Here is a 25,357-nt window from a genome sequence, read left to right as displayed (position 1 = left end):
GCAGCCCTTTATTTTACAGACGAGGAGACGAGAGGTCTGAGGGGGAAGTAACTCCAGAGAAGACAGGGTATAAACTGAATGTGGAGAAGCAGTGATTGACTATCAGTAATTTTCTGACGGCCATGAAGAGCAGGGGCTCTAGAGTTTCCCAGCCAGCCTGGGTTCGAGTCCTGGCTCTACCACTTACTGCTGTGTGACCTTGGGCGAGTTGCTTCATCTTTCTGTGCTTCAGTTACCTCGCCTGTAAAATGGGCATAATTAGGGCATTGTTTGAAGATTAAAGTAAGTAAATTAATGCATAAAAACTACTCTGGAAAGTACCAGGAACATACTACCTGCTTAGTAAATGGTGGTAGCAGTAATTAGATTTTCACGGTTGTGCCGCATACATCATCATCAGGCCACACCCTGCAGATCGTGCTTTGCAAACAGCCACACCTAAAAAATATAACATAACCACCCTGCCTTGCCTCTCAGCCCTGCCTTATTTAATCTGTGTTGAAATCTAATATTTTTGCCGTGTTTTTATTTTAGTCTACAAACATGACCTCAGCTAATACACTGGTCCCATGAGATAAGTATTATTGTCCTTGCCTTTTTAAACAGATAACAAAACTGAAATCCAAGCCCACTAAGTAATTTGCCCAGGGCCACCAAGCTGTCCAGCAGCAGGGCTGGGACTCCGCCCCACACCTCTGAGGCCAAATCCACACCTCTTCAGCTTCCTGAGACAGCGCCCCCTGGCAGCCCTGTGGCTGCAGAAGGCTCCTCCCATCCTGCTCTCCCCACAGCGGCTCCCAATTAGGAAAAGGGTCCAGAGGCAGCTTTCGGAGCTCCAGGAGACCCTCACTTGACACCTGCAAGGAGATTGGAGTAGTGCACAGTTCTGTCTAAAAAACCAATACAGGAAAGCAAGCACTGCCCCGGGCCAGACATGGGCAGTGAGAGGAAATGCCTCTGGTGGTCAGCGTGCAGGGAATAAAAGCACCGCTCCCCAGGAAGTTACTGCTGAGTTTATCCTGCGCAGCAGGCCCAGCGCCTCACAAGCAGGATCCCCACTCCTCACAACAACCTGGGAAGACAGGTATTATCTCCCCTGATTGACAAATGAGGAAGTCCAGGTGCAGCAATGTTGAGGGATCTGAACTAGGTGTCTCTAGGACTTGTAGGAGGCAGAGCCACGAATAGGGAGCCTGTCTGAGTGGTTGCAAAGCTCCTGCACTGCTTACCGTCCCCCAGCACCAGGAGAGGCCAGAGACTCCAGTGGGAGACATCATGACTCCCAGGCATATTTTCCTACCCCCATCCAAAGCTCAGTCAGTCTGGCAAAGGAAGAACCTTTGCAAGGAGGGCAGCTGCAGAACACAGGTGAGGCATCGAAGCCCGATTCAGCCTCTCTGGTGCTATTTCAAGTGTGAGCCATGCAAACCCCTATCAGCTCAATCAGTGGCCCTAAGTAAGAGGTTCTCAGGCTCAAGAAAGCCTCCTGCGTTCGCCATCTTAACTCTCTTATACAGCCAGACACGGGCCGGGGGGCGTGCAGAATGACACCCCAGAGCTCTGCAGCCTCCTTTTCAGGTCCTTCCAGGAGCGATCCCTTGTGCTCCCTGCGTTGAGTTTCAGTAATTGAATGTGCTTTATTTAGACCATAACATTTAGTGCCACTTTGGATTTCCAATTAGGCTTCAATCAGATGCCGAGAATCTGATTCGTTTTGTTGTTTTGATCAACACAAAAGATGGTAACATCAGAGGAGCCGTCAGGAAAAGTTATTTTCATCCACTGATGACTAGGACAGTTTCTGTAGTGCGAAGATACAGGTTCAGAGGTGTCGAGAGAAGCATCCTGCATCAGGGAGGAGGGCGGGGGCAAAGCGGAAGTCAGCGGACCCCTGGAGATAAGCACAATTGCAAGTCCTGAAGTGTGTGGTCCGGACTTGACAAGGCTCCTCTATATGTGGGCCAGGGCCTTGGGTGTCCCTGAGGGAGGGGAAAGGTGTTGGTCTCCACCCCAGCAGTTTTCTCATACAAATGGTTCAGGCTTGGACAGCCCCTCTCAGGCCTTTGGGAGGCTTTGTGAACATAGGGTTCCCAGGAGGTGGGAAACTGACCACCACTGGTTGATTTCTTTAGGGAAGGCCTCTGAACGCCTCAGCCAGAAGTGACCAGCTGTACTTGTTTATGGAAATACGTGGGGGCTTTTTCTCACCACTTGTGAGTCCTGGCCAGCCACTCACACCTGCTGCCTGTCAGATAAGGCTTCTCCATGGGGTTGATCCTAGGGACAATATTTGGAATCCAACTTTGAACTGCCAGGGAGTTTGTTGCAGGAGAGAGGTGACAGGATGGCAGAGCGGGGACGGGAGAGTGGCCTGAGGAGTGGTAGGTAAGAGACTGCCTGTGCCAGTCATCAAGAGTCGCTCACCATGCATGTGAGGCAAGGCCAACTGGAGCCTCATTTTCCCCATTGATAAAATGTGTTTGAATACCCCTTGCGGCCCTGACTTTGGGTACATTCTGACCACGAATGTGCATGGAATGGAGGCTGTGTGCACAGTGCTCAGAGGCTGATCTGGGTTCGAGTATGCTTGTGCTTGTAAGAACAGGAGTAGTTGGTGAGTGAGATGAGAGCAACATTCCTGCGTGTTCTGGGGGTGTTAGTGTCTATACTATGTTAGTGTTAGTGTCTACACTGTATTAGTATTAGGCTCTTTCATATGCCATTGCATGCACACACTAGGGGAAATGTGTGTTCCAGCCCTTTTCCTCCCAACTTACGCTGTTTTCAGAGCCCAGCTTGGCTGCATTTCCAGCCGGCCCTTTGATCTTTCTGTAGCAGACCAGCTCAGGGACTCAGCATTTCAGCCGCAATCTCCACTTCATAGTGTGCATGCCTTGTGGTTAAATTCCCCAAGCCTTTGCCACTGTGCCTCAAGTTACTTCCCTCACCTCACCTTGTTCCCCCCAGTTATTACCAGTACCCACCTTACAAACAGGTTGGGGTTTAAAACTCCCACCAGGTAGAGAGAAGGCTGGCTGTATCATCAGCTGTGGCTTAGCAAACAGTCTGGGTTCAGCCTCTGTCCCTCAACTAATATTTAATTATAAGAAAGAGGTGGGCAGAGTTGCAAGCCAGGTAGAAGGAAGATGGGAGAGATGAGAAAACAATGCTCTAGCCATTAGCCGTCAAATGGCTCATCAAACAACCTGTGAGGACCTACTACGCTCACAGCAAAGAGCGTATCCTTGCACTATCACACATATATATGGAAAACAGACAAGTAAGTAGTGAGTTACAATACAGTATGCAGAGTGCTGGGATTACAGGAGAGGGCACCACCCAATACAGCCTGTGAGTCAAGGAAGGCTTCCTGGAGGTGATGCTCTAGGTGAATCGTGAGAGGGGAGGGGCTCACCCGGCAGAATAAAAAAGCAAAGGAGTATTGTTCAAGTGAAGCAAAGCTTGGAAGTGTGAGAGAGTTTGGCATATTCAGGCATATTTTTGAAAATTTGATACTGGCAGAGCTGAAGGCAAGGATTAGGAGGCATCCATCCTCACAGAATTTCTACAGCATGCAGATGAGCAGCCTTCAGGTGGGCTCAATCCCACCCACCCTTCCCAAAAGGGATTCCCACAGCCCCTGCTACTACAAGCTAGAACTTGGTAGGAAGCCATTATGCACCCAGTCCCTGGTGCTCTCTGTGCCAAGCTCACCAGCAGGTCCTCTGGATGTGCCCTGGCTCTAAGTAACATCATCAAGAGAAAAGATGCTCTGATAGAGTTCCAGTGCTGAGACCTATTGTGGCCTTCCCAATCCCCTCCCCTCAGGACAGCCATTTCTCTGACTGTACAGCAAGGAAGACCTCTGCCCATCCCAGGTTCATGGGAAGAGGATAAAGGAAATGAGATAGTGCACTCATTTCAACCATTCATTGCATGATTTCTGCAACATTTATTGCTGGCAGAGACCTTGCCTATCTGGGCTGCTGCTATCTCCCAAAGAGATATCACAGCATTTGGTACTCAGTAGGTACTCAAGAAACACTTGTTGGAGCTTAGGAAGAAGAGAGGAGGGCAAAAAAAAAAAAAAATCTGTGAAAAGAAGGCATTCTAGTTTACTGTAAAGCCTCATCTTTGGAGGCAATTAGAACTGTATTCAAAGCTTGGCTGTAGCACTCTGGTATGGCCAGGCGTATCCTCTCTAAGCCTCGATCTTGTCTTCTGTAAAGTCGGGATAACAATAACGCCTACCTGCTAGGACTGCTGAGAACGTGAAATCCCTATACAGTGCCTGGGACAGAGTAAGAGCCAAACCCTCGGACATGGCTCCATCTAAGCCCTGCGTTTTCTCCCTGCTTTTGTGGTAATCTCCCTCTCTTGCTACCACGGAGTCCCCCACAACTAACATGTTGCCCATTTTTCATCCTTAAGTCATCTGCCAGTTGCATCTATTTCTAGCCTCTGTCTTATGAGACAAGAATAAGAAAGGGAAACAGATAACTGTGGAGGCTCATTTGCCACTTGTCAGCTCCTGCCGTCAGCGGCTCTCTTGTCTGCTTCTCCCTGGGTGCCTGAAAAAATCATTGTGACCTTTTATTTACTGGTTGATCTAGTCAGCTCTTGGCTCCGGGTCTCTCTGCCTGCCCCCACAGGCTCCCCACAGCTCTCCCAGCCCTCCGTCAGCCAGTGCAGGTTCCCTGCCTCCCAGGCGCATCATGCCGCAGGACGGACAGGCTGTGCGGGGCCCTCGGAGCCTCCTTGTCTTCATGATCAGGTTCCTAAGAACCTGTGGGCACAGAGAGGAGGGTCAGTCAGAGCTATTGATCTTCCCTACTCGATGCTCTCACCAGGGGGGATTTCTGCTGGATCGTCTCCAGCAGGCCTCTTCTTCCCACCCCATTTTACTGGGCAGCTAAACTGACCTTGAGGCTAGCGAGTGGCTGCCTCAGAGTTACTCCGTAAGTCAGCAGCATACTTCCTTGGCCCCTCATCCAACTTTTTGAGCTTTACCAGGTCTTTTCATCCATTTCCCTTCAACCTCTTCTACTCCCTACATCAGCTCCCAGCCCAGCTGGCTGGCCATGGCCAGCAGCTATTTCTGCTTTATTTCTTTCTTTGCTATTTCTGCTTTTCTTTCTCTCTCTCCTCTTTTTTTTTTTTTTTTTTTTTTCTTGAGATGTAGTCTTGCTCTGTCACCCTAGCTGGAGTCCAGTGGCACGATCTCGGCTCATTGCAACCTCCACCTCCTGGGTTCAAGCGATTCTCCTGCCTCAGCCTCCCAAGTATCTGGGATTACAGGCATGTGCCACCATGCCCGACTAATTTTTGTATTTTTAATAGAGACCGGGTTTAACTGTATTAGCCAGGCTTGTCTTGAACTCCTGACCTCATTATCTGCCCACCTCAGCCTCCCAAAGTGCTGGGATTACAGGCATGAGCCACAACGCACAGCCTTCTTTCTCTTTCTCCCTGGGTCTAGCCATGTGTTTTTCTGCAGCTCCTCTGAGCCAAGTAGACTGAGGTGTGCACCCCAGAAAGTGGAGGGTGGCTATTGGGAATCAGGACAATTGTAGTGGTGACAAGGAGACAGAGGAGGCTAACGAGTGTGTGCTGATGAGAAGACATGCCACAGAGGTCCCTGGAAGACCAGGAATGAGACAGGCAGACCCAAACTGTCTATGTCTTGTTTGATTGTAGGAGTTAATCATGTATACAGCATAAACGTGACCTTTTATTTACTGGTTGTGAGTAAATAAAAGGAGTGTGTACATGCGCACATGTGTGTATCATACCCAATTCAGCTTCTGGAAAACAATCACCCAAGGTAGAGTATGGCTTTCTCACTCCATTTTCTTCAGGCCATCTCCTTGGACTTCTTCGTTGCCCTCGTCAGAATTGACAAGGCTAATGCCTCCCTCAAATTCGGAGAAAGGAGTTTTAAAAGCCTCTTTTGCAAGTCAGCTCCCTGCTTTCCAAGCTCTCTTCTTGGCCCTCGCTGTCAGCATCAATTTTCTGCAGGGAGTGATTTAACCTTCATTTATTCATTAATTCCTTTTTCCTCTTAACTTCATTAGGTAAGATTTATAAAGGTGCTGAATTGGAAAGGTCACCTGTCCCTGGGCCCAGGACACAGTGTGCCTGCCTCTCTTCCGTGTGCTTCCTTGCAGGACTGCTTCTGAGGCAGGAAGGTGAGGAGATAGCAGAAGAGAGAGTGAGAGCAGAGCCTGTGCTCCAGGAAGGCAGGGCAAGCAGGTGGATACCATAGTCTCTTAATGTGCTTCCACATTGCCTGCTTCCTATTGGAAGGCAGGATGGCATGGTGGGAGGACAGGCTCTGTATTAGGCACATCTGGAATCCTGGCTCTACCCTTCCTAAGCTTCAGCCTTCCCCAAGTTACCTGTTCTCATTAAGGCTTCAGTTTCCTCTTAAAAATAATTGTCGGGCTGGGCGCGGTGGCTCAAGCCTGTAATCCCAGCACTTTGGGAGGCCGAGGTGGGTGAATCACAAGGTCAAGAGATTGAGACCATCCTGGTCAACATGGTGAAACCCCATCTCTACTAAAAATACAAAAAATTAGCTGGGCATGGTGGCGCACGCCTGTAATCCCAGCTACTCGGGAGGCTGAGGCAGGAGAATTGCCTGAACCCAGGAGACGGAGGTTGCGGTGAGCCGAGATCACGCCATTGCACTCCAGCCTGGGTAACAAGAGCGAAACTCCATCTCAAATAATAATAATAATAATAATAATAGTTGTCAATAATGCTAGAATTAGGTTTTTTCAAGGATTAAATGAGATACTGCATGAGCACAGTGCCTAGAACACAGCAAACATTCAATAAACAAATTGAAGATCTTTTTAAATAGATCTTCAGTTTGCCAAGACAAACCTTGGTAGCACTGGGCAGTCATTGAATCACAAACCACAGGAGACTAGCGTGCAGGAAGTCTATTTGATTCCCCCAAGCAAGCTAAACCCACATATTCCATGATTGACCCTATCTCCAGAACCATAGGAAAAGCCCCAACTCATGGGGGAGCCTAGGGTCAAGGTTGCTTCCCAGGGTCTAACAGATTTCTGCAGAGAGTCAGGGTAGAAATCTCTACCTGACTGCTATCACCATCTGAGGCCCACCCAGCAATTGTTCATGATCATGGGCCTTTTTTCAAGTCCCTGAGGCCTGCTGGGCTCAGCTGCTAACCATCTCAAGATGCTGTCTCTCTCATTGCCAGCCTCCCTAGAAGGAGGGGACGCAGTACAGACTAAAGAGTATGCAGGTGTTCTGAACTTGTGCAAAGGTCAGAATATCTACTGCTGCCATCCCCATGTTGTCTTTCCTCCTGTGACCCCAACAGAACTCAAAAGCATCCCAATCATTCACAGTGAATTCAGTCCCCTAGACTTCTCTAACTCTTATGGTAAAACCTCCTGTCTGGATCTATCTATGTGGTGTCTTCCTTCATCAGGCTTTAAGCTTCTAGGGGACTGGATGCCGGACAGAAGCAGCCCATCCCCTCCCAGGGCCATTTGTGCAGCCAGAACTCAATCATGTGTTTGAGAAAATAATTTCAATAGAAAAGCACAGAGGAAAGCGGGCAGGCAAACCTGTTCTGTGTGCCAAGCTGAAATATTGGGTTTGAATATGATCACAGAGGATTACAAGAATTAATTTTATTTTATCTAATATGCTTCGAATTGGGCTTCTGGAATTCAACATGCAAATGTATGCTCCTAGTGCAAATTGGAGCATGCCCAGATTAATGGAGAAAATTCTCATCACCTCGCTTCTCTCACAATGCGATTTCCCTCACCTGGGATCACCTATCTGTTTGCCAAAGATGAATCAAGGAGTAAATTCTGATGGAGAAAGGAATCTGAGGCCTGGGGAAATCTGACCAGTGCCTCCTCTATGGCAGATGGAATGAAAAGAGATGCTGAGCAGTGGATGACAACCCTTCAAAGAGCATGGGGACTTCAGAGCAGTAGCCGTGGGAAGCCCAGACTGCTCCTCTGGTCCCAGAGCAGCCCTCGCTGGTATACAGATCACTTCCAATGCATTATGTTAGTTCCTGCTATCCTCCCCTTCCAGATTTAATGAGGTTCTTTGGGCATTGTTAATAAACAATGCCTGACCTTTTTAGAATGGCAACATTGTATTATTTCATAAAATATGGCCCTACACAAAGGGCCATTTGGTGTAGTTATTGTTACATTTTGAAGTGAATTTGGGTCTAACAATGAATTTGCTTCTGAGACTTTCACAGTATCCATTGAGAAAACTGGAGATACAAGTCACTGAATAGCTGGAATAGAAAGTGACCAGTGTTCATACCTGAATTTCATGGCCATACCTCATTCTCTGAGTTTCTGCCCTGGTTCTTCAGCTGTGGCCGATACCACTACCACCATGCCTGGCCACTAAGGACGCTATCGCTTGTGACACCAGCTTGGCCTAGCTGTGGATAATTTCATCTCCCTATAGTTCAAGCTAAGTCAATATTTGAATGTATAGGAAAGAACGAAGGCCTCACATGCATAAGAAATACATTTTCTCAGCCTTCTTTAGTTGGGCTTGCCTAAGACATAGGGTATCTCTGGTTCTACTTTCTTTCTTTCTTTTTTTTTTTTTTTTTTTTGAGAGGAAGTTTCACTCTTGTCACCCAGGCTGGAGTACAATCACGTGATCTTGGCTCACTGCAACCTCTACCTCCTGGGTTCAAGCTATTCTCCTGCCTCAGCTCTCCAGGTAGCTGGGATTACAGGTGCCTGCTACCATGGCCAGCCAATTTTTGTATTTTTAGTAGAGATGGGGTTTCGCCATGTTGACCAGGCTGGTCTTGAACTCCTGACCTCAGGTGATCCACCATCCTTGGCCTCCAAAAGTGTTGGGATTACAGGCATGAGCAACTGCGCCTGGCATAAGCAACTACTTTTTAAAACAACTTCAAGGTTCGGGGGTACATATGCAGGCTTGTTATATGGGTAAACTCGTGTCATGGGAGTTTTTTGTACAGATTATTTCATCACCCAGGTCCTAAGCCTGGTACTTAATAGTTATTTTTTTCTGCGCTTCTCCCTCTTCACTCACTCCACCCTCAAGTAGGCTCCAGTGTCTGTTGTTCCCTTCTTTGTGTTCGTGAGTTCTCTTCATTTAGCTCCCACCCGTGAGAGCAAATGGCATTTGATTTTCTGTTCTGACAACCACTGGCTTGGTTTTACTTTTATGCCGTTCAGTTTCTTTACCTGTGGCCCTAGACCAACATCTACTGGCCATGGGTAATGTTGGTAGATGTCAGTGCAGAGGGAAACCGCACACAACTTAGGCTTTAAACAGTTTCTCTCTCTGGGGTCAACCAGATGGAATAGATACCTGGCCGTTTCTGTAACTCTCCAAGTAGCTTCCCTGAGGGAGACATCTCACTTCGATTACAGAAGAAAGGTGGTTTATGTTTCCTGAGTCCAATGACTGGCTGCGTCCTTTTCAATCCAGATTGGAAGCTCCTCCGACCTCAGGAACCATGTGTGGCCCAGGAGGCCTGCTTTCTGCTTTCCTGCATCCTAAGGCTCCAGTCTTAACATGTAAAATTACTTTAAACATAAACAATGACGGATCACCATTAGAGGAGAGTCATTCTTTTACATTTTAAAAGCCGAACTGGGAGTTGTCACTTTTAAGAGGTGAGAGAGAGACATATGGACATACTACCAAGAGACCCTTATTTGTCTCTTAACATTAAATCTAAATCATAAAACCATAGACCAGAGACCCTTACACTTGGAGTCTATGTCATTTTCTTTTTTTCATGAGTGGTGTGTGGAGGGTACAGAAAGCCCACACTCGAAAACGTCATTTCACTTTGCTTCGGTTTCCCTGATGGTAAAAATGAAAGAATCCAGCTGCTTGATCTCTTAAGTCTGTATATTAATGACTAAACTGGATCAGTGGGATTTCTTGGGGTGAACAGTTGGACAGTTTCCATCATGACACTTGCTTATGTGGGAGGATATTAAGCTCTTTTCTTTCACCTTCTTGTCTTTGAATTAAGAAATGTAGGAAGTTACTAATATAGGCTGGAATATGGATGAACCTTGAAAACATCATGCTTAGTGTAAGAAGCTAGTCACAAAGGATCACGTATGGTATGATTCCATTGCTATGAAATGTCCAGAATAGGTGAATCCCTACAGACAGAAAGTCAATTGGTACTGCCTAAGACTGGAACAGGCAGGAGGGAATGAGAGTGACTACTAATGAGTGTGGGGTTTCTTTTGGGGGACGATGAAACTATTATGCACTGGATTGTGCTGATGGTTGTACAGTTCCTGAATATACAAAACACCATCAAATTGCGCGATTTAGGTGAGTGAATTTTATGGTATGTGAATTATCTCATTAAAGTTCTTATATTAAAAATATTGGGAAGATCATGTCCTGATTGTCCAGCTACTCCAGCACCCCTCCTTCTCCTGGCAACCACCACCCAAAGAGAAAGTGGGCACTGCTCCATGGACCACTCAGTGTGCTCATCCGAGGGCTCTACCAATCTTATTCTCTGTTTCTTTTCCCTTTTTCCTGTTTTTTTCCCCCTGCCTTGTTCTCCTGCTCCTTCCCATTCCTTCTATCTCCCTTCTCCTTTTTTTGTTATTTTCCTAGTGATCTCACCATCCAGTGGGTGCATCTCAAGGGCTTTCCTTAACCTTAGGAAGCTGAAAGGGGTGTGGAAGAGGGAACAAGAGATTGTGAAGTTTAACAATCACTAATATGTTATTAATAAGTGTCAATGTTATTATCAATTATTATTATACCTGTCTAGGACTTAATTTATTCTTCACAACATTCCTATTAGGGAGATAATCATCCACATTTTATAGATGAAGAAGTTTTTATGGCTAAAGATGAAGAAATAGACTACCATGCCCAAGAAAAGCCAGTCAATGAGAAGCAAAAACAGAATTCAAACCAGGGTCTGTATGGCCTCAGAGCCTATTCTCCAAAGCATGATAGTACCTTAAATATGAGGCTGGGCCTGGTTATTTACTGATGAATTATAATAGAAGTAATTTGATGGGGTTCCAAACTGCAGTATCTAGGATCTCATCCGTTGGTCTGATATTTCTGGCCGTTTATGGGTGTGGCTCTTCCATTCATTATGGTTTTCATTAAGACTCTAATCCTGTTTAGAAATCTGTTTGTCATTTTTAACTCTTCTGTTTAATCTTGGGCAGCCTTAATCTTTCTTCACTACCAGCCAGAGGGAGACGGCTCCTGATGGCTCTTTTCTACTCGCAATTGTGTGCAGGTGGGGGTGTTAGGGGAAATGAGTGTGTTGGGCCTGTCTATGACTGTGTGGGACATGAATGTGTGTGTCAAATATCCGTGTGAGCTGTGATGTGAGCATGTGTGAAGTTCATGCATGGTGTCTCCGTATTGGTGTGCACTGTGAGGGTGTGGTACGGATGTGTGTTTGTGTTGATTAGCGTGTGTATGTAAGAGTATGGGTATGAGTTTGTGGAGCTATGGGGTACACCTGCGTGTGTGTCAGAGCTACCATTCATGATATTTGGAGTAGTCTGTTCTCATGCTTCTATAAATAAGTGCTCGAAACTGGGTAATTTATAAAGAAAGGAGCTTCAATTGACTCACAGTTCCACATGACTGGGGAGGCCTCGGGAAACTTACAATCATGGTAGAAGGCACCTCTTCACAAGGCGGCAGGAGAGAGAATCCGTGCCAGCAGGGGGAATGCTAGACACTTATAAAACCATCAGATCTCATGAAAACTCACTCATTCTCATGAGAACAGCATGAGGGAAACCACCCCCGTGATTGAATTACCTCCACCTGGTCCTGCCCTTGATTACAATTCAAGGTGAGATTTGGGTGGGGACACAGAGCCAAACCACATCAGTATTCTTTTTTCAGAAGCACAAGAATTCTTGAGTGGAAACCTACCTGTCTGTTTCTATAGCACAGAGACCATTCTCGCCTCTCATCTGACCTTCCCTGGAGTATAAATCCTCCTGGGGTGAGAGATTTTAGGGAATCTGGAAAGGGACAGAGAGCAGCCAGGCCCCCTCTCCTAAGACAGTCCCAGAGCTGGAGAGGATCCTTCAGTCCAGCTCTCGCTCATGATGGACCTTACTTAGGTTTCCTGGGGATAGAAATCTACTTCCCAGCAGCATTGGTTTACAGAGAAATTCTTCCACTGGGCTCTTCATCCTTAAGGGAGGCTTAGATTTGTTTAATTTTTTCAGTTCTTAAGTGTCTACTCCTAAGGAAGGAGTAACAAAGGAAATCTACATGGGAGACATTCCATATTTTGTCCTTTGCTATGCCCAGAGCACACCCAAAGCTCATTATCTCTGCTTTGGTTTATGGCATTTTCGTGCCCAGGCCACTTTTCACCCTGCCCCTTCTCAAGTCTCGCCTCCTTCTTGGAGCCTTGCCTGCTCTCAGACCCCAAAGGTGATTCCCATCTCTCGGCACCCTCTGACTTCCCCTCACAGAAATTATAAGAGGCCCCACCATATTTAGTATTTAAAAATACTCTGTCTCTGGGTCTGCCAGGCCAGAACTCTGGGAGACCCACCAGCTGCATTTCAACTGCCTACTTCCTTAGGGACTTAGGAATCGAGGCTGAGGATGGTTCAGGAAGTGCGCTGCATAAAGGCATCTGGCTGAGGGGCAAGTAGGGGCTGAAACGAAGTCCTCATTCGTCTTACCAAGCCATGTGCCTAGAGGGGACACCTCTTTCAAATCCCACAAAAGTATCTCATTGGCAAGTGGTAGTCCTAAAAGGGAGTCTCAGAGAGTTCAATCTTCTTGTCTTAGGGTCTCTAGTAGCAGCCAAAGGAATGCTTAATGAAGAACCCGAAGAGTGCTGCTTCCCCCTCCTCATGTGTCAAAGATGAAGTCTGGCCTCACAGTCTGTCTTCAGAATGCTTCAGCCCCTCTCTGATTAATCCCACCCCACTCTAATCACCACTTAACTCCACATGCCCTTGTCTGGCTCCAGCTTAATTTTCACATCTCAGTATCTGCCTTTTAAGTGTCCTGAATCTTTTTTCACATCTTTGTTATGTCCTTCCAACTAGTTAGCAAGCTCCAGGAGGGCAGAGAGCATGTTTTCATTTCCTTTGCTTTTGGCCACCCTTGTGACATCCATCAGAAAACTCTGCACCCAGCTGGGGCTAAGTCAGCATTGTTGACACACTGAGTCACCAGCCAAAGGTGCAGAGACACCAAAGCCCGTGTTTAGAGCTAGGAGCTGGGCTGGTTATCCCTCCCCACAAAAGCCGGCTCAGCCAGGCATCTCAGGAAACACAAATCCGTCTGCTCACCTCCATCCAGTTCTGGACCTTATTACCCAAAGAGATGTCCCTAAGGATTAGAACATTGCAGAGAAAGCCAGAAGCGGTAGCTCATGCCTGTAATCCCAGCACTTTGGGAGGCAGAGATGGGTGGATCACTTGAGATCAGGAGTTGGAGACCAGCCTGGCCAACATGGTAAAACCCTGTCTCTACTAAAAATACAAAAATTAAGTTAGTCGGGCATAGTGGCACATGCTTGTAATCCCAGCTACTTGGGAGGCTGAGGCAGGAGAATTGCTTGAACCCAGGAGGCAGAGGCTGCAGTGAGCTGAGACTCTGCCACTGCATTCCAGCACTTTTGCATGGGCGACAGAGCAAGACACTAAAAAGAAAAAAAGAAAGAAGGAGGGAAGGAAGGAAGAGAGGAAGGAAGGAAGGAAGGAAGGAAGGAAGGAAGGAAGGAAGGAAGGAAGGAAGGAAAAAGTTAGTTCCAGAAAAACGCAGCCAATCTTATGGTCTTTTTCTGTGGTGATGTAAGTGCTGGATAGGAAGAGGAAAAAGTGGCTAATTAGCCCTTCACCAGACTAAGCTTTCCTTATCACTTAGTGAAGGAATGATTCAATTTCTTGTGTTCAGGGGTTTTGCGGAGACTAGAGCTTCACCCCTCCCTGAAGGTATGTTTGGTTTAGATCAGGGACAGGCCTGTTTGTGGGCAGAGCTTCCGGAGAAGACCTTTCACTGGGTCTGTGATATGGTGGCTTTGTTGCTCTCCTACAGGACAATGTATATGGCATGCCTGGCTGGTGGCATCAGGGAACATATCTCCTGCCACTTCCTCCTGGAGACCTGCAACCCCGAGCCCTGGCAGACCTCCTCCACTTCCACCTTTCAGCTTTATACTCCCATGCTGCCTCAGCACACTCTCCTGCTCTAAAAAAAAACAGAAAAAAAAAAAAAAAAAGCATCCAGGCAGTCACTAAATAGCAGTATTGATGCCCCATCCTCACACGCCCTGGAATGATAATGCATCACCCGTAGTGCGTATCCAGACGGAGCCAGATTACGCTCAGGTGGTTAAAAGTCCAGGTCTAATTAGAGTTCCAGGGAATCAAGCCATTGTATTATTAATGATTCTCTGGCAATATTCTGATTAAAACAGTAATTTTAATAAGCACAGCTCAATGCTAAGTGTTCACTGAGCACCTAATTACATCAGTTATAACTCCAAAATTATTTAAAATTCTGCTTTTTTTCCGCCAGACCCGGCATGCACCAAATAAAATAGAGACTCAGACAACTCGGTGATTATTTGCTCTAATTAATTTCCTAAGCACCTGTTTTAAAAAAAAAAAGAAAAAATATATATCTTTTGTCTCTCTGCCATCTTCCGCAAGTTCCTCCCACTCCTGTGACCCCCAGAAGCTCCATGACACTGGTTACATTTGAGGCAGAAATTGAGGGAGGTCAGGAAAGCAGTGAGGAAGGCAGATTTGAACAGTCCCCATCAGTGGGGACCGTCCCCCAGGTGAGGGGAGGCTGAAAATCGCTAATCCCCATTGATTCCCCAGGCAGGACAAGCCCCTGGGGTGTGGGAGGCAGAAGCACCCAGACAGGGGTACTAACCCGGAGCCAGTTCCTGACTGCCGCCTTATCTTCAGCAGACCAGCTTCGATCCTCACATTTAACCATCACACTTGAATCTCCTGGAAGAGGGTGGTCAGTGGGTCAAGAGGCTTCCCTGTGTGGCTGCTCTCAATTCTTTTGGCCTCTTTTGTTCCAAAAGAGAGACTGAATGACCTGTTCACTCCCTGGAAAGACACCAGGATTTGAGGAGACATGGTCTGCTGAACCATCTGAAGGTTGGTGTCCAGAGTTTTCTTGTTTTAAACGATTTTATCAGTAAGTTATCCATCTGTACCCAATCAGCCTGATAGTGAGCAGCGCGGTGCTGAAGCTCTCACTTCTTGTGGTCCTCATGACAATATGATAGTGAGGACCAGCAGTCTTGAACACGGTCGCGCCCGACCCGAGTGCTGGGAGAGACCATCACAAGGCAGCCCTCTGCTGTCTCCCACTGTCTCGAGATGTTTACTGTGAGTGAAGTTTTACCTAGATCGCAGACAGGCAGCATGGCTTCTCTGCACACGTGTGGTTAATGAAAGCCCATTGGTCTCCCCAGTCTCAAACGTAGTCTCAAATCAGAATAACGTCCAGCTCCAGACCAGACTTAACTCTGGACTAACGTGCAGATTGTTTTCCTCCCCTTGCCTGAGCCTGCTGCACACTCTCCCATTACTTCTCTCTCTCTCACTTGCTTTCCCCCAAATAAATCTACTTTGTAGAAAGGAGAGGGGTCAGAGGAGTTCCTTCTCACATGAACTGGAATTGGCAGCAGATAGCCTCTGTCATGGCTGATATTTCTGACTCTACAGGGCTGGGTTCTTCCTGGGCCTTCGAAACTGCCCCCTGCTGAACTTCTGCGGCTGCAGCTCTCATCAAGTGTGTGGTGCTTCCTCTTGACTGAACCCTGTCTTGTGGGCCCTGATTTTCCTGTTCTCTCCATATAAATGTTCGCAGTGGGGACCCAGCACCACCTCCGGGGTCTTTTGAATGGGTCGAAAAATGCACCAGGCCAGCCCTCCCTCCTAAGGCATCCAGGGCTTCTGCAAGGGAGACACTTGCCCATCCTCAGCCTGCCACCATGGGGTGGGGGTGGGTGGGGGCAGTGGCCTCCCCAGTTCCTGCTTCGCTCCTGCAGGCTCGCCAGCCTACCCTCTGGATTTCCTCCTGTACACTTCCAGGTAGTCCTGTTGAAGGGTGGCTAGATTTCAACCTTCCAAGAGCTCCCTCCAAAAAACTCACACACTCTCTTCTTTTTCATTTCTTCAACCCTTTTATTCCATTGATCTGGGTCAGGGGACCCAGGGTCAGGGGCAGAAGAATCAGGAACCTGGATCTTGAGAAGCTACTCTGAAAAATTGTATGGCAGTCTGCCATTTTAGTTAGAACATAGCATTATTGTACCACGGTGCCTTCGTGGGCACCTTCATTTTAACATCTAATAATGTTTGACAAATGTGAAAACTGAGGCCCAGAGAGGTTATGGGACTTCCTAGTACAGTTGAGTACGTGGTGAGGCTGAGCCATGTTCTTCTGACCTTAACAGCTATGTCCTTTCCATGACACCAAAAGTCTCTGCTGTATCATAAACATTGACTATTAAAAAATTTTAAAAGCCCTCAAGTTACCTAATGGATCCTCACAGAACACCAGGGAGCCTCAGCCACACCTAGAGAACCTTAGCATAGTGCATTTACTTAAGGAGCTTAGAATAAAACCTGGATCATTGGGCAGGTATAATTAGCTTCTCAGCAGGTATTTATAGGCCTATTTCATACAAGAAACTGAAGTGGGAGCATACAGAGATATCTCATAAAAAGAAATAAAAAGCAGAGCCCTATAAGTAATCTAAAAAGATACCTACCTAAGAAGGGTATAAAAAGTGCATTAGAGTCATGCCAATTGGGCAGGCAGTCAGATTCTCAGTTCCAAGAGAGAAAGAAGTAACAGGTTGATGAAGGAAGACTTCCTGGAGGAGGGAGGGCCCAGGGATTTGCACATGAGCAGGAGAGGAGAGGACATTTGAATTAGCGGTATTGAATGAGTAAAGGGTATTCCCTAGGTAGGACTGCACAAAGCATGAGAGGAGGCTAGCCTGACAGGAGAGGAGTTGATATTGACCAAAGAGGACAGAGGTGGAAATATTAGCCTGGGTGGGGAGCAGAATTTAAAAGGCTGAAATGTCACACTGAGGTGTTTGGACTATAAACTCCATTAGATAGGCAGAGTTTTTTTGTTTTAGATTTTATTTTTATTGTTGTGTTTCTTTGGCTGAGATTATCAGTACACACTGCCTCTTGAAAGCTTTCCCTGATTTAGGACAGGTGCGGTTGCTCATGCCTGTAATCCCAGCACTTAGGGAGGCTGAGGCAAGTGGATCACAAGGTCAGGAGATAGAGACAATACTGACCAACATGGTGAAACCCCGTCTCTACTAAAAATACGAAAATTAGCTGGGTGTGGTGACACATGCCTGTAATCCTAACTACCCAGTTACTCGGGAGGCTGAGGCATGAGAATCACTTAAACCCAGGAGGCAGAGGTTGCAATGAGCCGAGATCGCGCCACTACACTCCAGCCGGCAACAGAGCAACACTCCATCAGAAAAAAAAAAAGGGAAAAGAAAGCCTTCCCTGATTTGTACTTCCATTTTGCTCCTATAGCTTTTACCATGTATCAGTCATATTGCTAATATTTCATTATATTTTGGGAGCTTTGTCTATCTTCCTGACAACACTATGAGTACTTTGGGATCAAGATCGTATCTGTTTGCTCTGTGAACTTAACGTCTACACAGACTATATTGTAGGTGTTTAATACATATTTATTAATAATAACCATCAGCTATCAGCAAGGCACAGGCCCGAGCATTTTCTAGTCCATGCCATTCTTCATGTCTAAGAGGCAGTTTGGCATCAAAGTTGAGAACATGGGCTCTGTAGGCAGCCTGCCTGAGTGTGAGTCCCAGCTCTACAACTTACTATTCGACTTTAAACAACTTCACTGAGACTCTCTGTGCCTCAATTTCTTCTTCAGCTGCAGATAAGTTTGATATAAGTTATATATATAGCTGATCTGGTAGATGGATGGTTGGGTGAATGAACTCATAGTGGATAGACTAATGATTAAGCAAATGAATGAATAAACAAGCAAATGCACAAAGCATATGTGCAAGGTATATTTCAACAACATTCAGGTCTACTTGGTTATAAATCAAATATACCTGGATGCAGATTCACAAGGTCACGCCAATCAACCCACACCGACTAACCCCTGGGTGCAAAGCTCTGAGGCCATGTGGTCATTGCTGCCTCCATGGGATGGTCTTGTCCAAATGACCAGTCTATAAAGGTTCCCAAATTAACACAGAGGCACAAGATCCAGCAAAGCCTAAAAGCTTCCCTGCCTCTCATATCACCACCTTGCTGGGTTGAATGAATGAATGGCAGGAATGAATAAATGAACTCTATTTATTCATTCCTACCAGAAAGCAAATTCAAATGTTCTAATGTAAGCATAGGATACTCTTGTTTCCCCTTAAGCAGAGATTTAACACATATTCTTATCCTCCGTCTCCCTCCCTATCCCTCTATCCCTCTTCCCCCCACCCCACCCTCGTTCACACACATACACACACACTCATCCACTCACTAACTTCATCCTAGGAAGCTGTGATGGACAAGACAATTCTCTATAGTCCTGCCCAAAGGAGCCAGTCATTCAGCATGCCAAGAAAAGTCAGAGAGAATACTGTCAGGAGGTCTGATGTGTCAGAGAGGGCAAGATGCCTAAGTCTCAGATGGTGAGAAAGGAGAGCTGAGAGACAGTGGAGAGGATGCATTCCATCGTGTTTACTGAAAACCAAAATTCTGTTTTACAGCATGAGGTTCCAGTGGTTTCTTACCTACTAAGAGTCACACAACAGTTTAGGCAGAGAGGTAGAGGCTGGTCCCAGGTCTGACACCTATGGATAGAGCTGAGCTCACTCCCTGCTTCCTTGTGTACACAGCAGTTGACCTGGTGCAGTGAAGAAGGCCTTGGGCAATCAGGGTTCACCAACTCTGATTCTGTCTCATACCATTTGATGACACTGTCCACCCTATGTAAAGATGACCTGGGAACATCAACCTCAGGTCCCTTCATAACTGGGGAAACAGATTCTAAGGGAAGTATCGAGGATGAAAGATTAGTAAACAAGGAGTCCCTAAGAACCTATGAGAATATATCAATAACCACAAATGCCAACAGCAGAGCAGGAAGAGGGTTTTGGGGACCAGAGCTCTGTTTGGAGGCAGTGCCAAAAACTTTGCCAATGGGAGCTAATTTGTAATTCCCTTTTATAATAGGGAAAATGGGGTCTTTAGGCCATCAATCTCTTTCAGGAGCAGTGACCTAAAGACCCCACTTTCCCTATTATAAAAGGATTCTCCCAAATATAAATTCTGAGTCCTCATCTCAGACAATACTAAAGCTAGCTTCGACCTTCTATTCAGACAACAGCAGAGATGCTCTTACCCCAGCTGTCTTACCAGCTTCTTCTTGGGCTCCTTCCCCTGATGATTTCCACTCCAAACCTCACCTTCTATGCTTAAAAAAGGCCATAGGCACTTTACATTAAAAAGAGCATTTAGGGCTGGGCACGTGGCTTACTTCTGTAATTCCAACACTGAGAGGCTGAGGCGGGTAGATCACTTGAGCCCAGGAGTTCAAGACCAGCCTGAGCCACATGGCAAGAGCTCGTCTCCATAAAAAAAATTAAACAATTAGTCAGACACATTGCACATGACATGTCCTAGTCTCAGCTACTCAGGAGGCTGAGGTGGGAGGATTGCATGAACCCAGGAGGCTGAGGCAGCAGTGACCCAAGATCATACCAATGCACTCCAGGCTGGGCAACAGAGCAAGACAGCATCTCAAAAAAAAAAAAAAAAGAGAGAGAGAGAGAGCATTTGAGATAAACTGGAGTTCCAGACCCCTTCTTTCATGCTCTCTTGGAGACTGGAAGGCAGGGGAAGTAGAAATCCAAAGAGCAAGGCCCTGAGACAGAGGCATGTTAGGCAGATGCCCAGCTCTCGGATGAAGTCAAGCTCTGTGGTAAGGCTTGACTTGGCTCTGAGTGTCACTTGGCCTCACTCGAACCAGGCTGGGGCAAACAACCATTGTGGAATGAATGAGTAGGAATGAGTGGGTAGGGGCCATCCCTGCCTTGTCACCCAACCCCATGCCATCATCACCTTTCCCCCTCCTGGGGTAGGCCAGTCAATACGGGCCCTATGAGGAGATTTGTAGGACCTGGCTAATCCCAGGCATCTGGTCCCCAGGTGAGAGGCCTGTTTGAGTTATTTCTTAAGTTCTAGTTCCCAAATCCGCCTCGTCCCCCATTTCCTATCCCAGTTGCTTTTTCTAACTGAATAAATCCACTGTTGTCATGGAGACAACATAGTATCAGCATCTCTGTTTTTTTTGGTAGGTCCTTCCAAAAACCGGAATGAGAAAGGGTCCTACCTCTACCACCCTAGTATTTCTAGCTTATATTACAGTGGCTTCTGGCACAGGAGTCTTCTCTGATAAAATACGGTGTGGTGTTTGGAATATCTGCCTTGCCCATAAGATTTCCTACTCTCTTTGTCTTGCCCAAGTTTTACCTTTACCCTTAGCAAGTTAAGCTTAATTTGACTTTTTTCAGCCAAGGATCCTGAGTTTCAGCACACTTCCAACACTGGGATTATGTAATAAAGAAGGTTCTTCATGCAAAGGGCAGACATAATTCTCTCCATGTCATACATAGATAAGCAATCTCAGCTCAAAGAGGCTGGGTGGCTTGTGCAAGGTGACCCATCATAGGAGTGCAAAGCCAGGGCCCTCTGCAGCTTTTCCATGCAAACACTGCCACCTTCAGAGGGGTCTGCACCTGGGGACTGAGCATGATAGCTACCACTATTGAGCACCAGCTGTGTGCAAGTCTCTATGCATAGATACCACGTAAACCTCAGAGCAACCTTGGAAAATTGATATGTTGTCATGCTTTTACAGAGAAGGAAGCTGGAGCTCAAGAAAGCCCAGCATCTTACTTAGTGTCATATGACTGATAAACATAGAAGCTGGGTTTGAAGCTGAGAGCTGTCCCTTTCGAAGTACAAAACCAGTACAAAATATGGCCTCAACCTGAAAACAAGTTTCGGGAGCAGTCGCTGCCCCAGCCCTTATCCAAGGGTTGAAGTCCACTGTATGGGGCCAGAAGTTTCTTTTCCTATTGTCCTCTCCCCTTTGACTGCTGCAGGACCTCTGCTGAGTTTTTATGAATGAGGAGAAAAAAAATGTCATTGAAAAGTTCAACCAACTTTGGATTCCTCTCTCTGAGTGATAGATAGCTTTAATTACTCTGAATTACTCAACCACTATGCTCTTCTCCCCCAAGTCATTAAAAATAGATTTTCTCTTTGAACTGCACTCCGCCCTCAGGTCTCCAGATAGTCAGGAGTTCTTAGGAGACAGCCCCTGGGTCAGCTTCTGGTCAGAAGGTTGCGTGTTGCTTTAGTTGCAATCACAGTCTCCGGAACCTCCAGCTGGTTTTCTGGGGGTTTTGTGCCTCTTTTTTTCTTAATGATGTTGATCACGTGGCTTTCACAGCCCAGAGGACAGGCAGGAGGCTGGGTTGGTATTTACTTTATGAGAATTTAAGGAGATCTGGACGCATGACTATTGATTTTTAAAGAAATGGCTCAAACGCTGAGAACAAACAATAATGAGTTCTTCACATTAATTACTGGGAAGCTGATTCATAGGAAAAACCTAAGCTGAAAGAGTGGGCTCAGAGATGTTCTGCTTCCTGATGAGCCCCAGAGATAGGTGGGACAGCTATTGTCTTTATTTCAAAATAAGGAAATGAGGGTCTTGAAGCATAACCGGCGTGCCACGGCCACACAGCTAATGACTGGTAGGACTGGGACAGAAAATCCCTGCTTCGGCCACTGCCCAAGCTGTGCTAACAGAGGGCTCGGCGACATTTTTAGGAGGCTCAGATGGAAAATGTGGAGCCTGCTCATAACCTCCTCCATTCTTTTTTAGGCTTAAAAAAAGAAGTCCAGCTGGGCGCAATGGCTCACGCCTGTAATCCCAACATTTTAGGAGGCAGAGACAGGAGATCCCTTGAGCCCAGGAGTTTGTGAGTAGCCTGGGAAACATAGGGAGAGTCTGTCTCTACCAAAAAATAATTATTATTATTATTAGCAAGTTGTGGTGGTGCACATCTGTAGTCCCAGCTACTCAGGAAGCTAGAGCAAGAGAATCTGCTGAGCCCGAGAGGTAGAGACTGCAGTGAGCTGTAATTGCACCACTGTGCTCCAGCCTGGGTGACAGAGCAAGACTGTGTCTTTAAAAAACAAAATCCAGTAGGGAATCTTCTACCCTCCCCAATCTATGTCCCTCTTCACCTTCTGGTATCACCTCTCTTGCTGTCTGCCTCCTGATTCACCAGCTGAATCATTGTTAGAAAACAGAGGGGAATAAAATGAGCTCAGACTCAGTGGTCAGGCGGGTGAACAAGATTGCAGCATCTAGCAGCTTGCCTAGGAAGCAGAAAGACATTCTTTCTAGGAATAAGAATGGCCCCGGCGGCAGCCGCTTTTGGGGCAGCTCCAGGAGAATGGGCCTTCCCTCTGTAGTCCTTGCCTCTGTCTAGACCCTGCTGCATCGGTGTGGGAATTAGACAAACTTAGAGTCCAGTTTGTTTCTGTTAGCCTGCAAGGCAGATGGCCTTGCTCGTGTTACTCAAGCTGAGACTCAGTTTTCTAATAGGTAAAATGGGACTAAGAATGCCTCCCTGGAAAGGTTGGTGTAAGGATGAAATGAGGTAATCCATGTGAAGTGCCTGGCATGCAGTAGATACTGGATACATGCAGCTGCTGTTATTATGGTTCCTGCTGCCTCACTCCATTCAACAAGCTCGGTACACTGCCCAGCTCAGGGCAAGGTGGGGCCAGCCAGGAGCCTGCCAGCTGTCAGGAGGCCTCAGTGCCCATCCCTTCCCCAGACCCTCAGGCAGCAGATTCCAACCGACATGATTTCCTTGCTGCATCCCTCACCTGATCCCAGCAGGGAAGATTGAGATTAAGGTGTTGCTTCAGGCATCCAGCAGACATCAGCTGTTTCCTGCTGAAGGTCAGAGAGACGTGTGGGTATTTTTCCATGGAGACTTGCTGAGCCAAAGGGGATGGAGTGAGAGGCATGTCAGGAGGGAGGGGGCCTAAACTTTTCCCAGAGGGTCTGCCTTGGTTTCTGTGCCTAACAGAATAAGGCCAGGGTCGGAGGCTGGGCTAGGCCTCCCCTACAATAGACCCACATTTCTCTCCCTGTGAGGACTCGGAATGAGTGTCAAGGGAAGGACAGCACATTAGGCTGCCAGGCAGAAAATCAACATCTCCATGTTAATTGCACCCATTTATGGAAAGGCTTACAAGATTTGGTGTAAGCCTGTGAAGAAGAAATACTCCACGCACCCATTTATTCCATCAATTAACAGCTACTGGGTACTAGGAGCTGTAGAGAAGCAGAAGCCTCGCTGCCCTCAGGTTGCTTCGGTTCTCCTGATCCCTGCCCTGCTCTTGCCTCAGATCTTGGGATGGACTTCTGGGCCACCTCCTCCCTCCTCATCCCTCAGAAAGAGCCCCTGCAGTGTATCTGAGAAGAGCAAATGGTCGGTCCCATCATGGACTGCAGAGGGTTCTCCAGTTGGCCACTTTGCCACTCACTGCAAGTGAGGGCTTATGCGCCCTTGGTGAGCCTAATTTCGTGGTGGACCAGTGGAAATCATAAGGCATAACATACCTGTCATCTCTTCCTCTCTGGGGGTTGTGAAGATCAAATGAGATAATGTGTGTGAAAGCATTTCGAAAATGCCAACACCCTCTTCCAGAATCGCTGTGACTGCGTTATTGATCTCTGTCCACACAGCAGCCCCGGCGGGGGTCTCTCTTCAATCCACAGTCAGCTGTGTGTGTAAATGAGTGTCAGATATGTTCTTGAAAACAGGTTTGGATTGGGGGAAAGAGAAGAAGGTGGCTCTGAGACCCTCCAAACCTGAAGCGGGGGGGCCTGCAGGGAGGGACCACCAAGAGAAGTTACAAAGGAAAGGAGAGAGGCCCAGGGAGGCAGCTCCATCAGCTTCAGCTGCTGTGTGCTCTGCCCCGAGCCCTGGGGACCAGGAGGCTGTTGATGAGGCCAACTGGTGCTCCATTTGGGCATCTGTGCCACCTCCCACCCCTGCCACCTGGCTCCCAGCCATTGGGAAGGCCTCTGTTTCTTCCCTTGTGTCAGGGGCAGGGGACACGTGTGGGGACAGGTGTACCATCTGGCAGGGGTGAGGGCAGATTCCGGGGAAGCAGGGGATTAAATTCTCAGTCTCAGAGGGGGCCTGCCAGCCTGGGGCACAGCTTTCCCTTGTTCCTTTCGTCCCTCTGTGTCTCTCTTGCACGATTGCAAAGGAATCCTGCAGGTCGCTGGAACACCGAGTGCTCCTGCCAGAGCGCCATGAGGCGAGCTGCCACTCTCTGTCCTCTGAGCCATGACTGTCATGGTTCTACCTCTGTTGTGGCGTCTGTCCCACCATATTGAGATTATCTGTTTCCTTGGTTTTGTTCTCAACTGAACCATGGGCTCCAGGAGGGGAGAGAAAGTAGCCCTGATGCCTAACAGAGGGTTGAGCAGAATGTAAGGAGGCTCAGTAGACGTTTAAGGACTAAATGTACCTCCAGCATGAGCCACTGTCAGAATCATGTGGGGTTTTCTGCTTTCAACTCAGGCCTTTCTTTGGAAGAGCCATACAAGTGCTCAGAACCATGTAGGCCCTTCCACGTGTCTACATAGGGTGGCAGAGATGCAATGTCGATTCTCTGTCCCCAAGCTCACTTGGCAAAGGGTACTTGTTCTTATGCCTACCATTGGGAAACCCTTCTGTGGGAAGGGTGATGTGTCTGCTCCTGATGGGAGTCATTGCCCGGGACTCTGTCCAGGAGGGCTCACTCTCAGGGCCTCTGAGGCCTTCCTGGGCTAACCTTGGATGGTCCAAACCTACAGGTCTGCCATGCTTTTCAAGATCTTCAGGAAAGAGGCTGGCTTCAGCAGCTTCCCTCAGTGGCTTGTCCCCACGACCTCTAATCATCTGACAATGTGTCTGGTTGTACTGGGCCTCACACCCTGTGGGCTAGCTGTGAGCTGAATGGAGAGAGTTGGTTGGGGAAAGAAAACTGCCCCACAGTTTGCACCCCCTGCCAGGTCCTTTCCATATATCCCCAACCCCACTGAATCAGGCCAAGGAAGGCACCAGAGACACAAGGCTCTGGGGCCAGGAGAGCCAAGAATACAGTGAGTCACCTTTAATTAAGAGTATTTCTTAAGTAAATGACTTAATAGGACAGTTATATTCATT

At 47.3% G+C, this 25,357-nt stretch overlaps 1 protein-coding gene and 1 long non-coding RNA gene across 2 annotated transcripts in view; one reads left to right on the top strand and one right to left on the bottom strand.

Moving 5' to 3' along the window:
- The window catches only part of PLXNA2 (plexin A2), a 223,882-nt gene that overhangs the window by 110,962 nt on the left and 87,563 nt on the right, over positions 1-25,357 (top strand). The window lies entirely within an intron of this gene.
- On the bottom strand, positions 335-23,893 carry LOC144580412 (uncharacterized). Its single transcript, XR_013529895.1, has 3 exons — positions 23,758-23,893; positions 23,016-23,085; positions 335-438 (listed from the first exon to the last, which is right to left on the bottom strand). It is a non-coding gene; the product is annotated as an uncharacterized LOC144580412 (long non-coding RNA).

The sequence above is a fragment of the Callithrix jacchus genome, chromosome 19 (genome assembly GCF_049354715.1).
Source record: "Callithrix jacchus isolate 240 chromosome 19, calJac240_pri, whole genome shotgun sequence".
NCBI lineage: Eukaryota > Metazoa > Chordata > Mammalia > Primates > Cebidae > Callithrix > Callithrix jacchus.
Note: the sequence above shows the minus strand (reverse complement) of the source record. Positions and strands in the feature narration are given on the sequence as shown.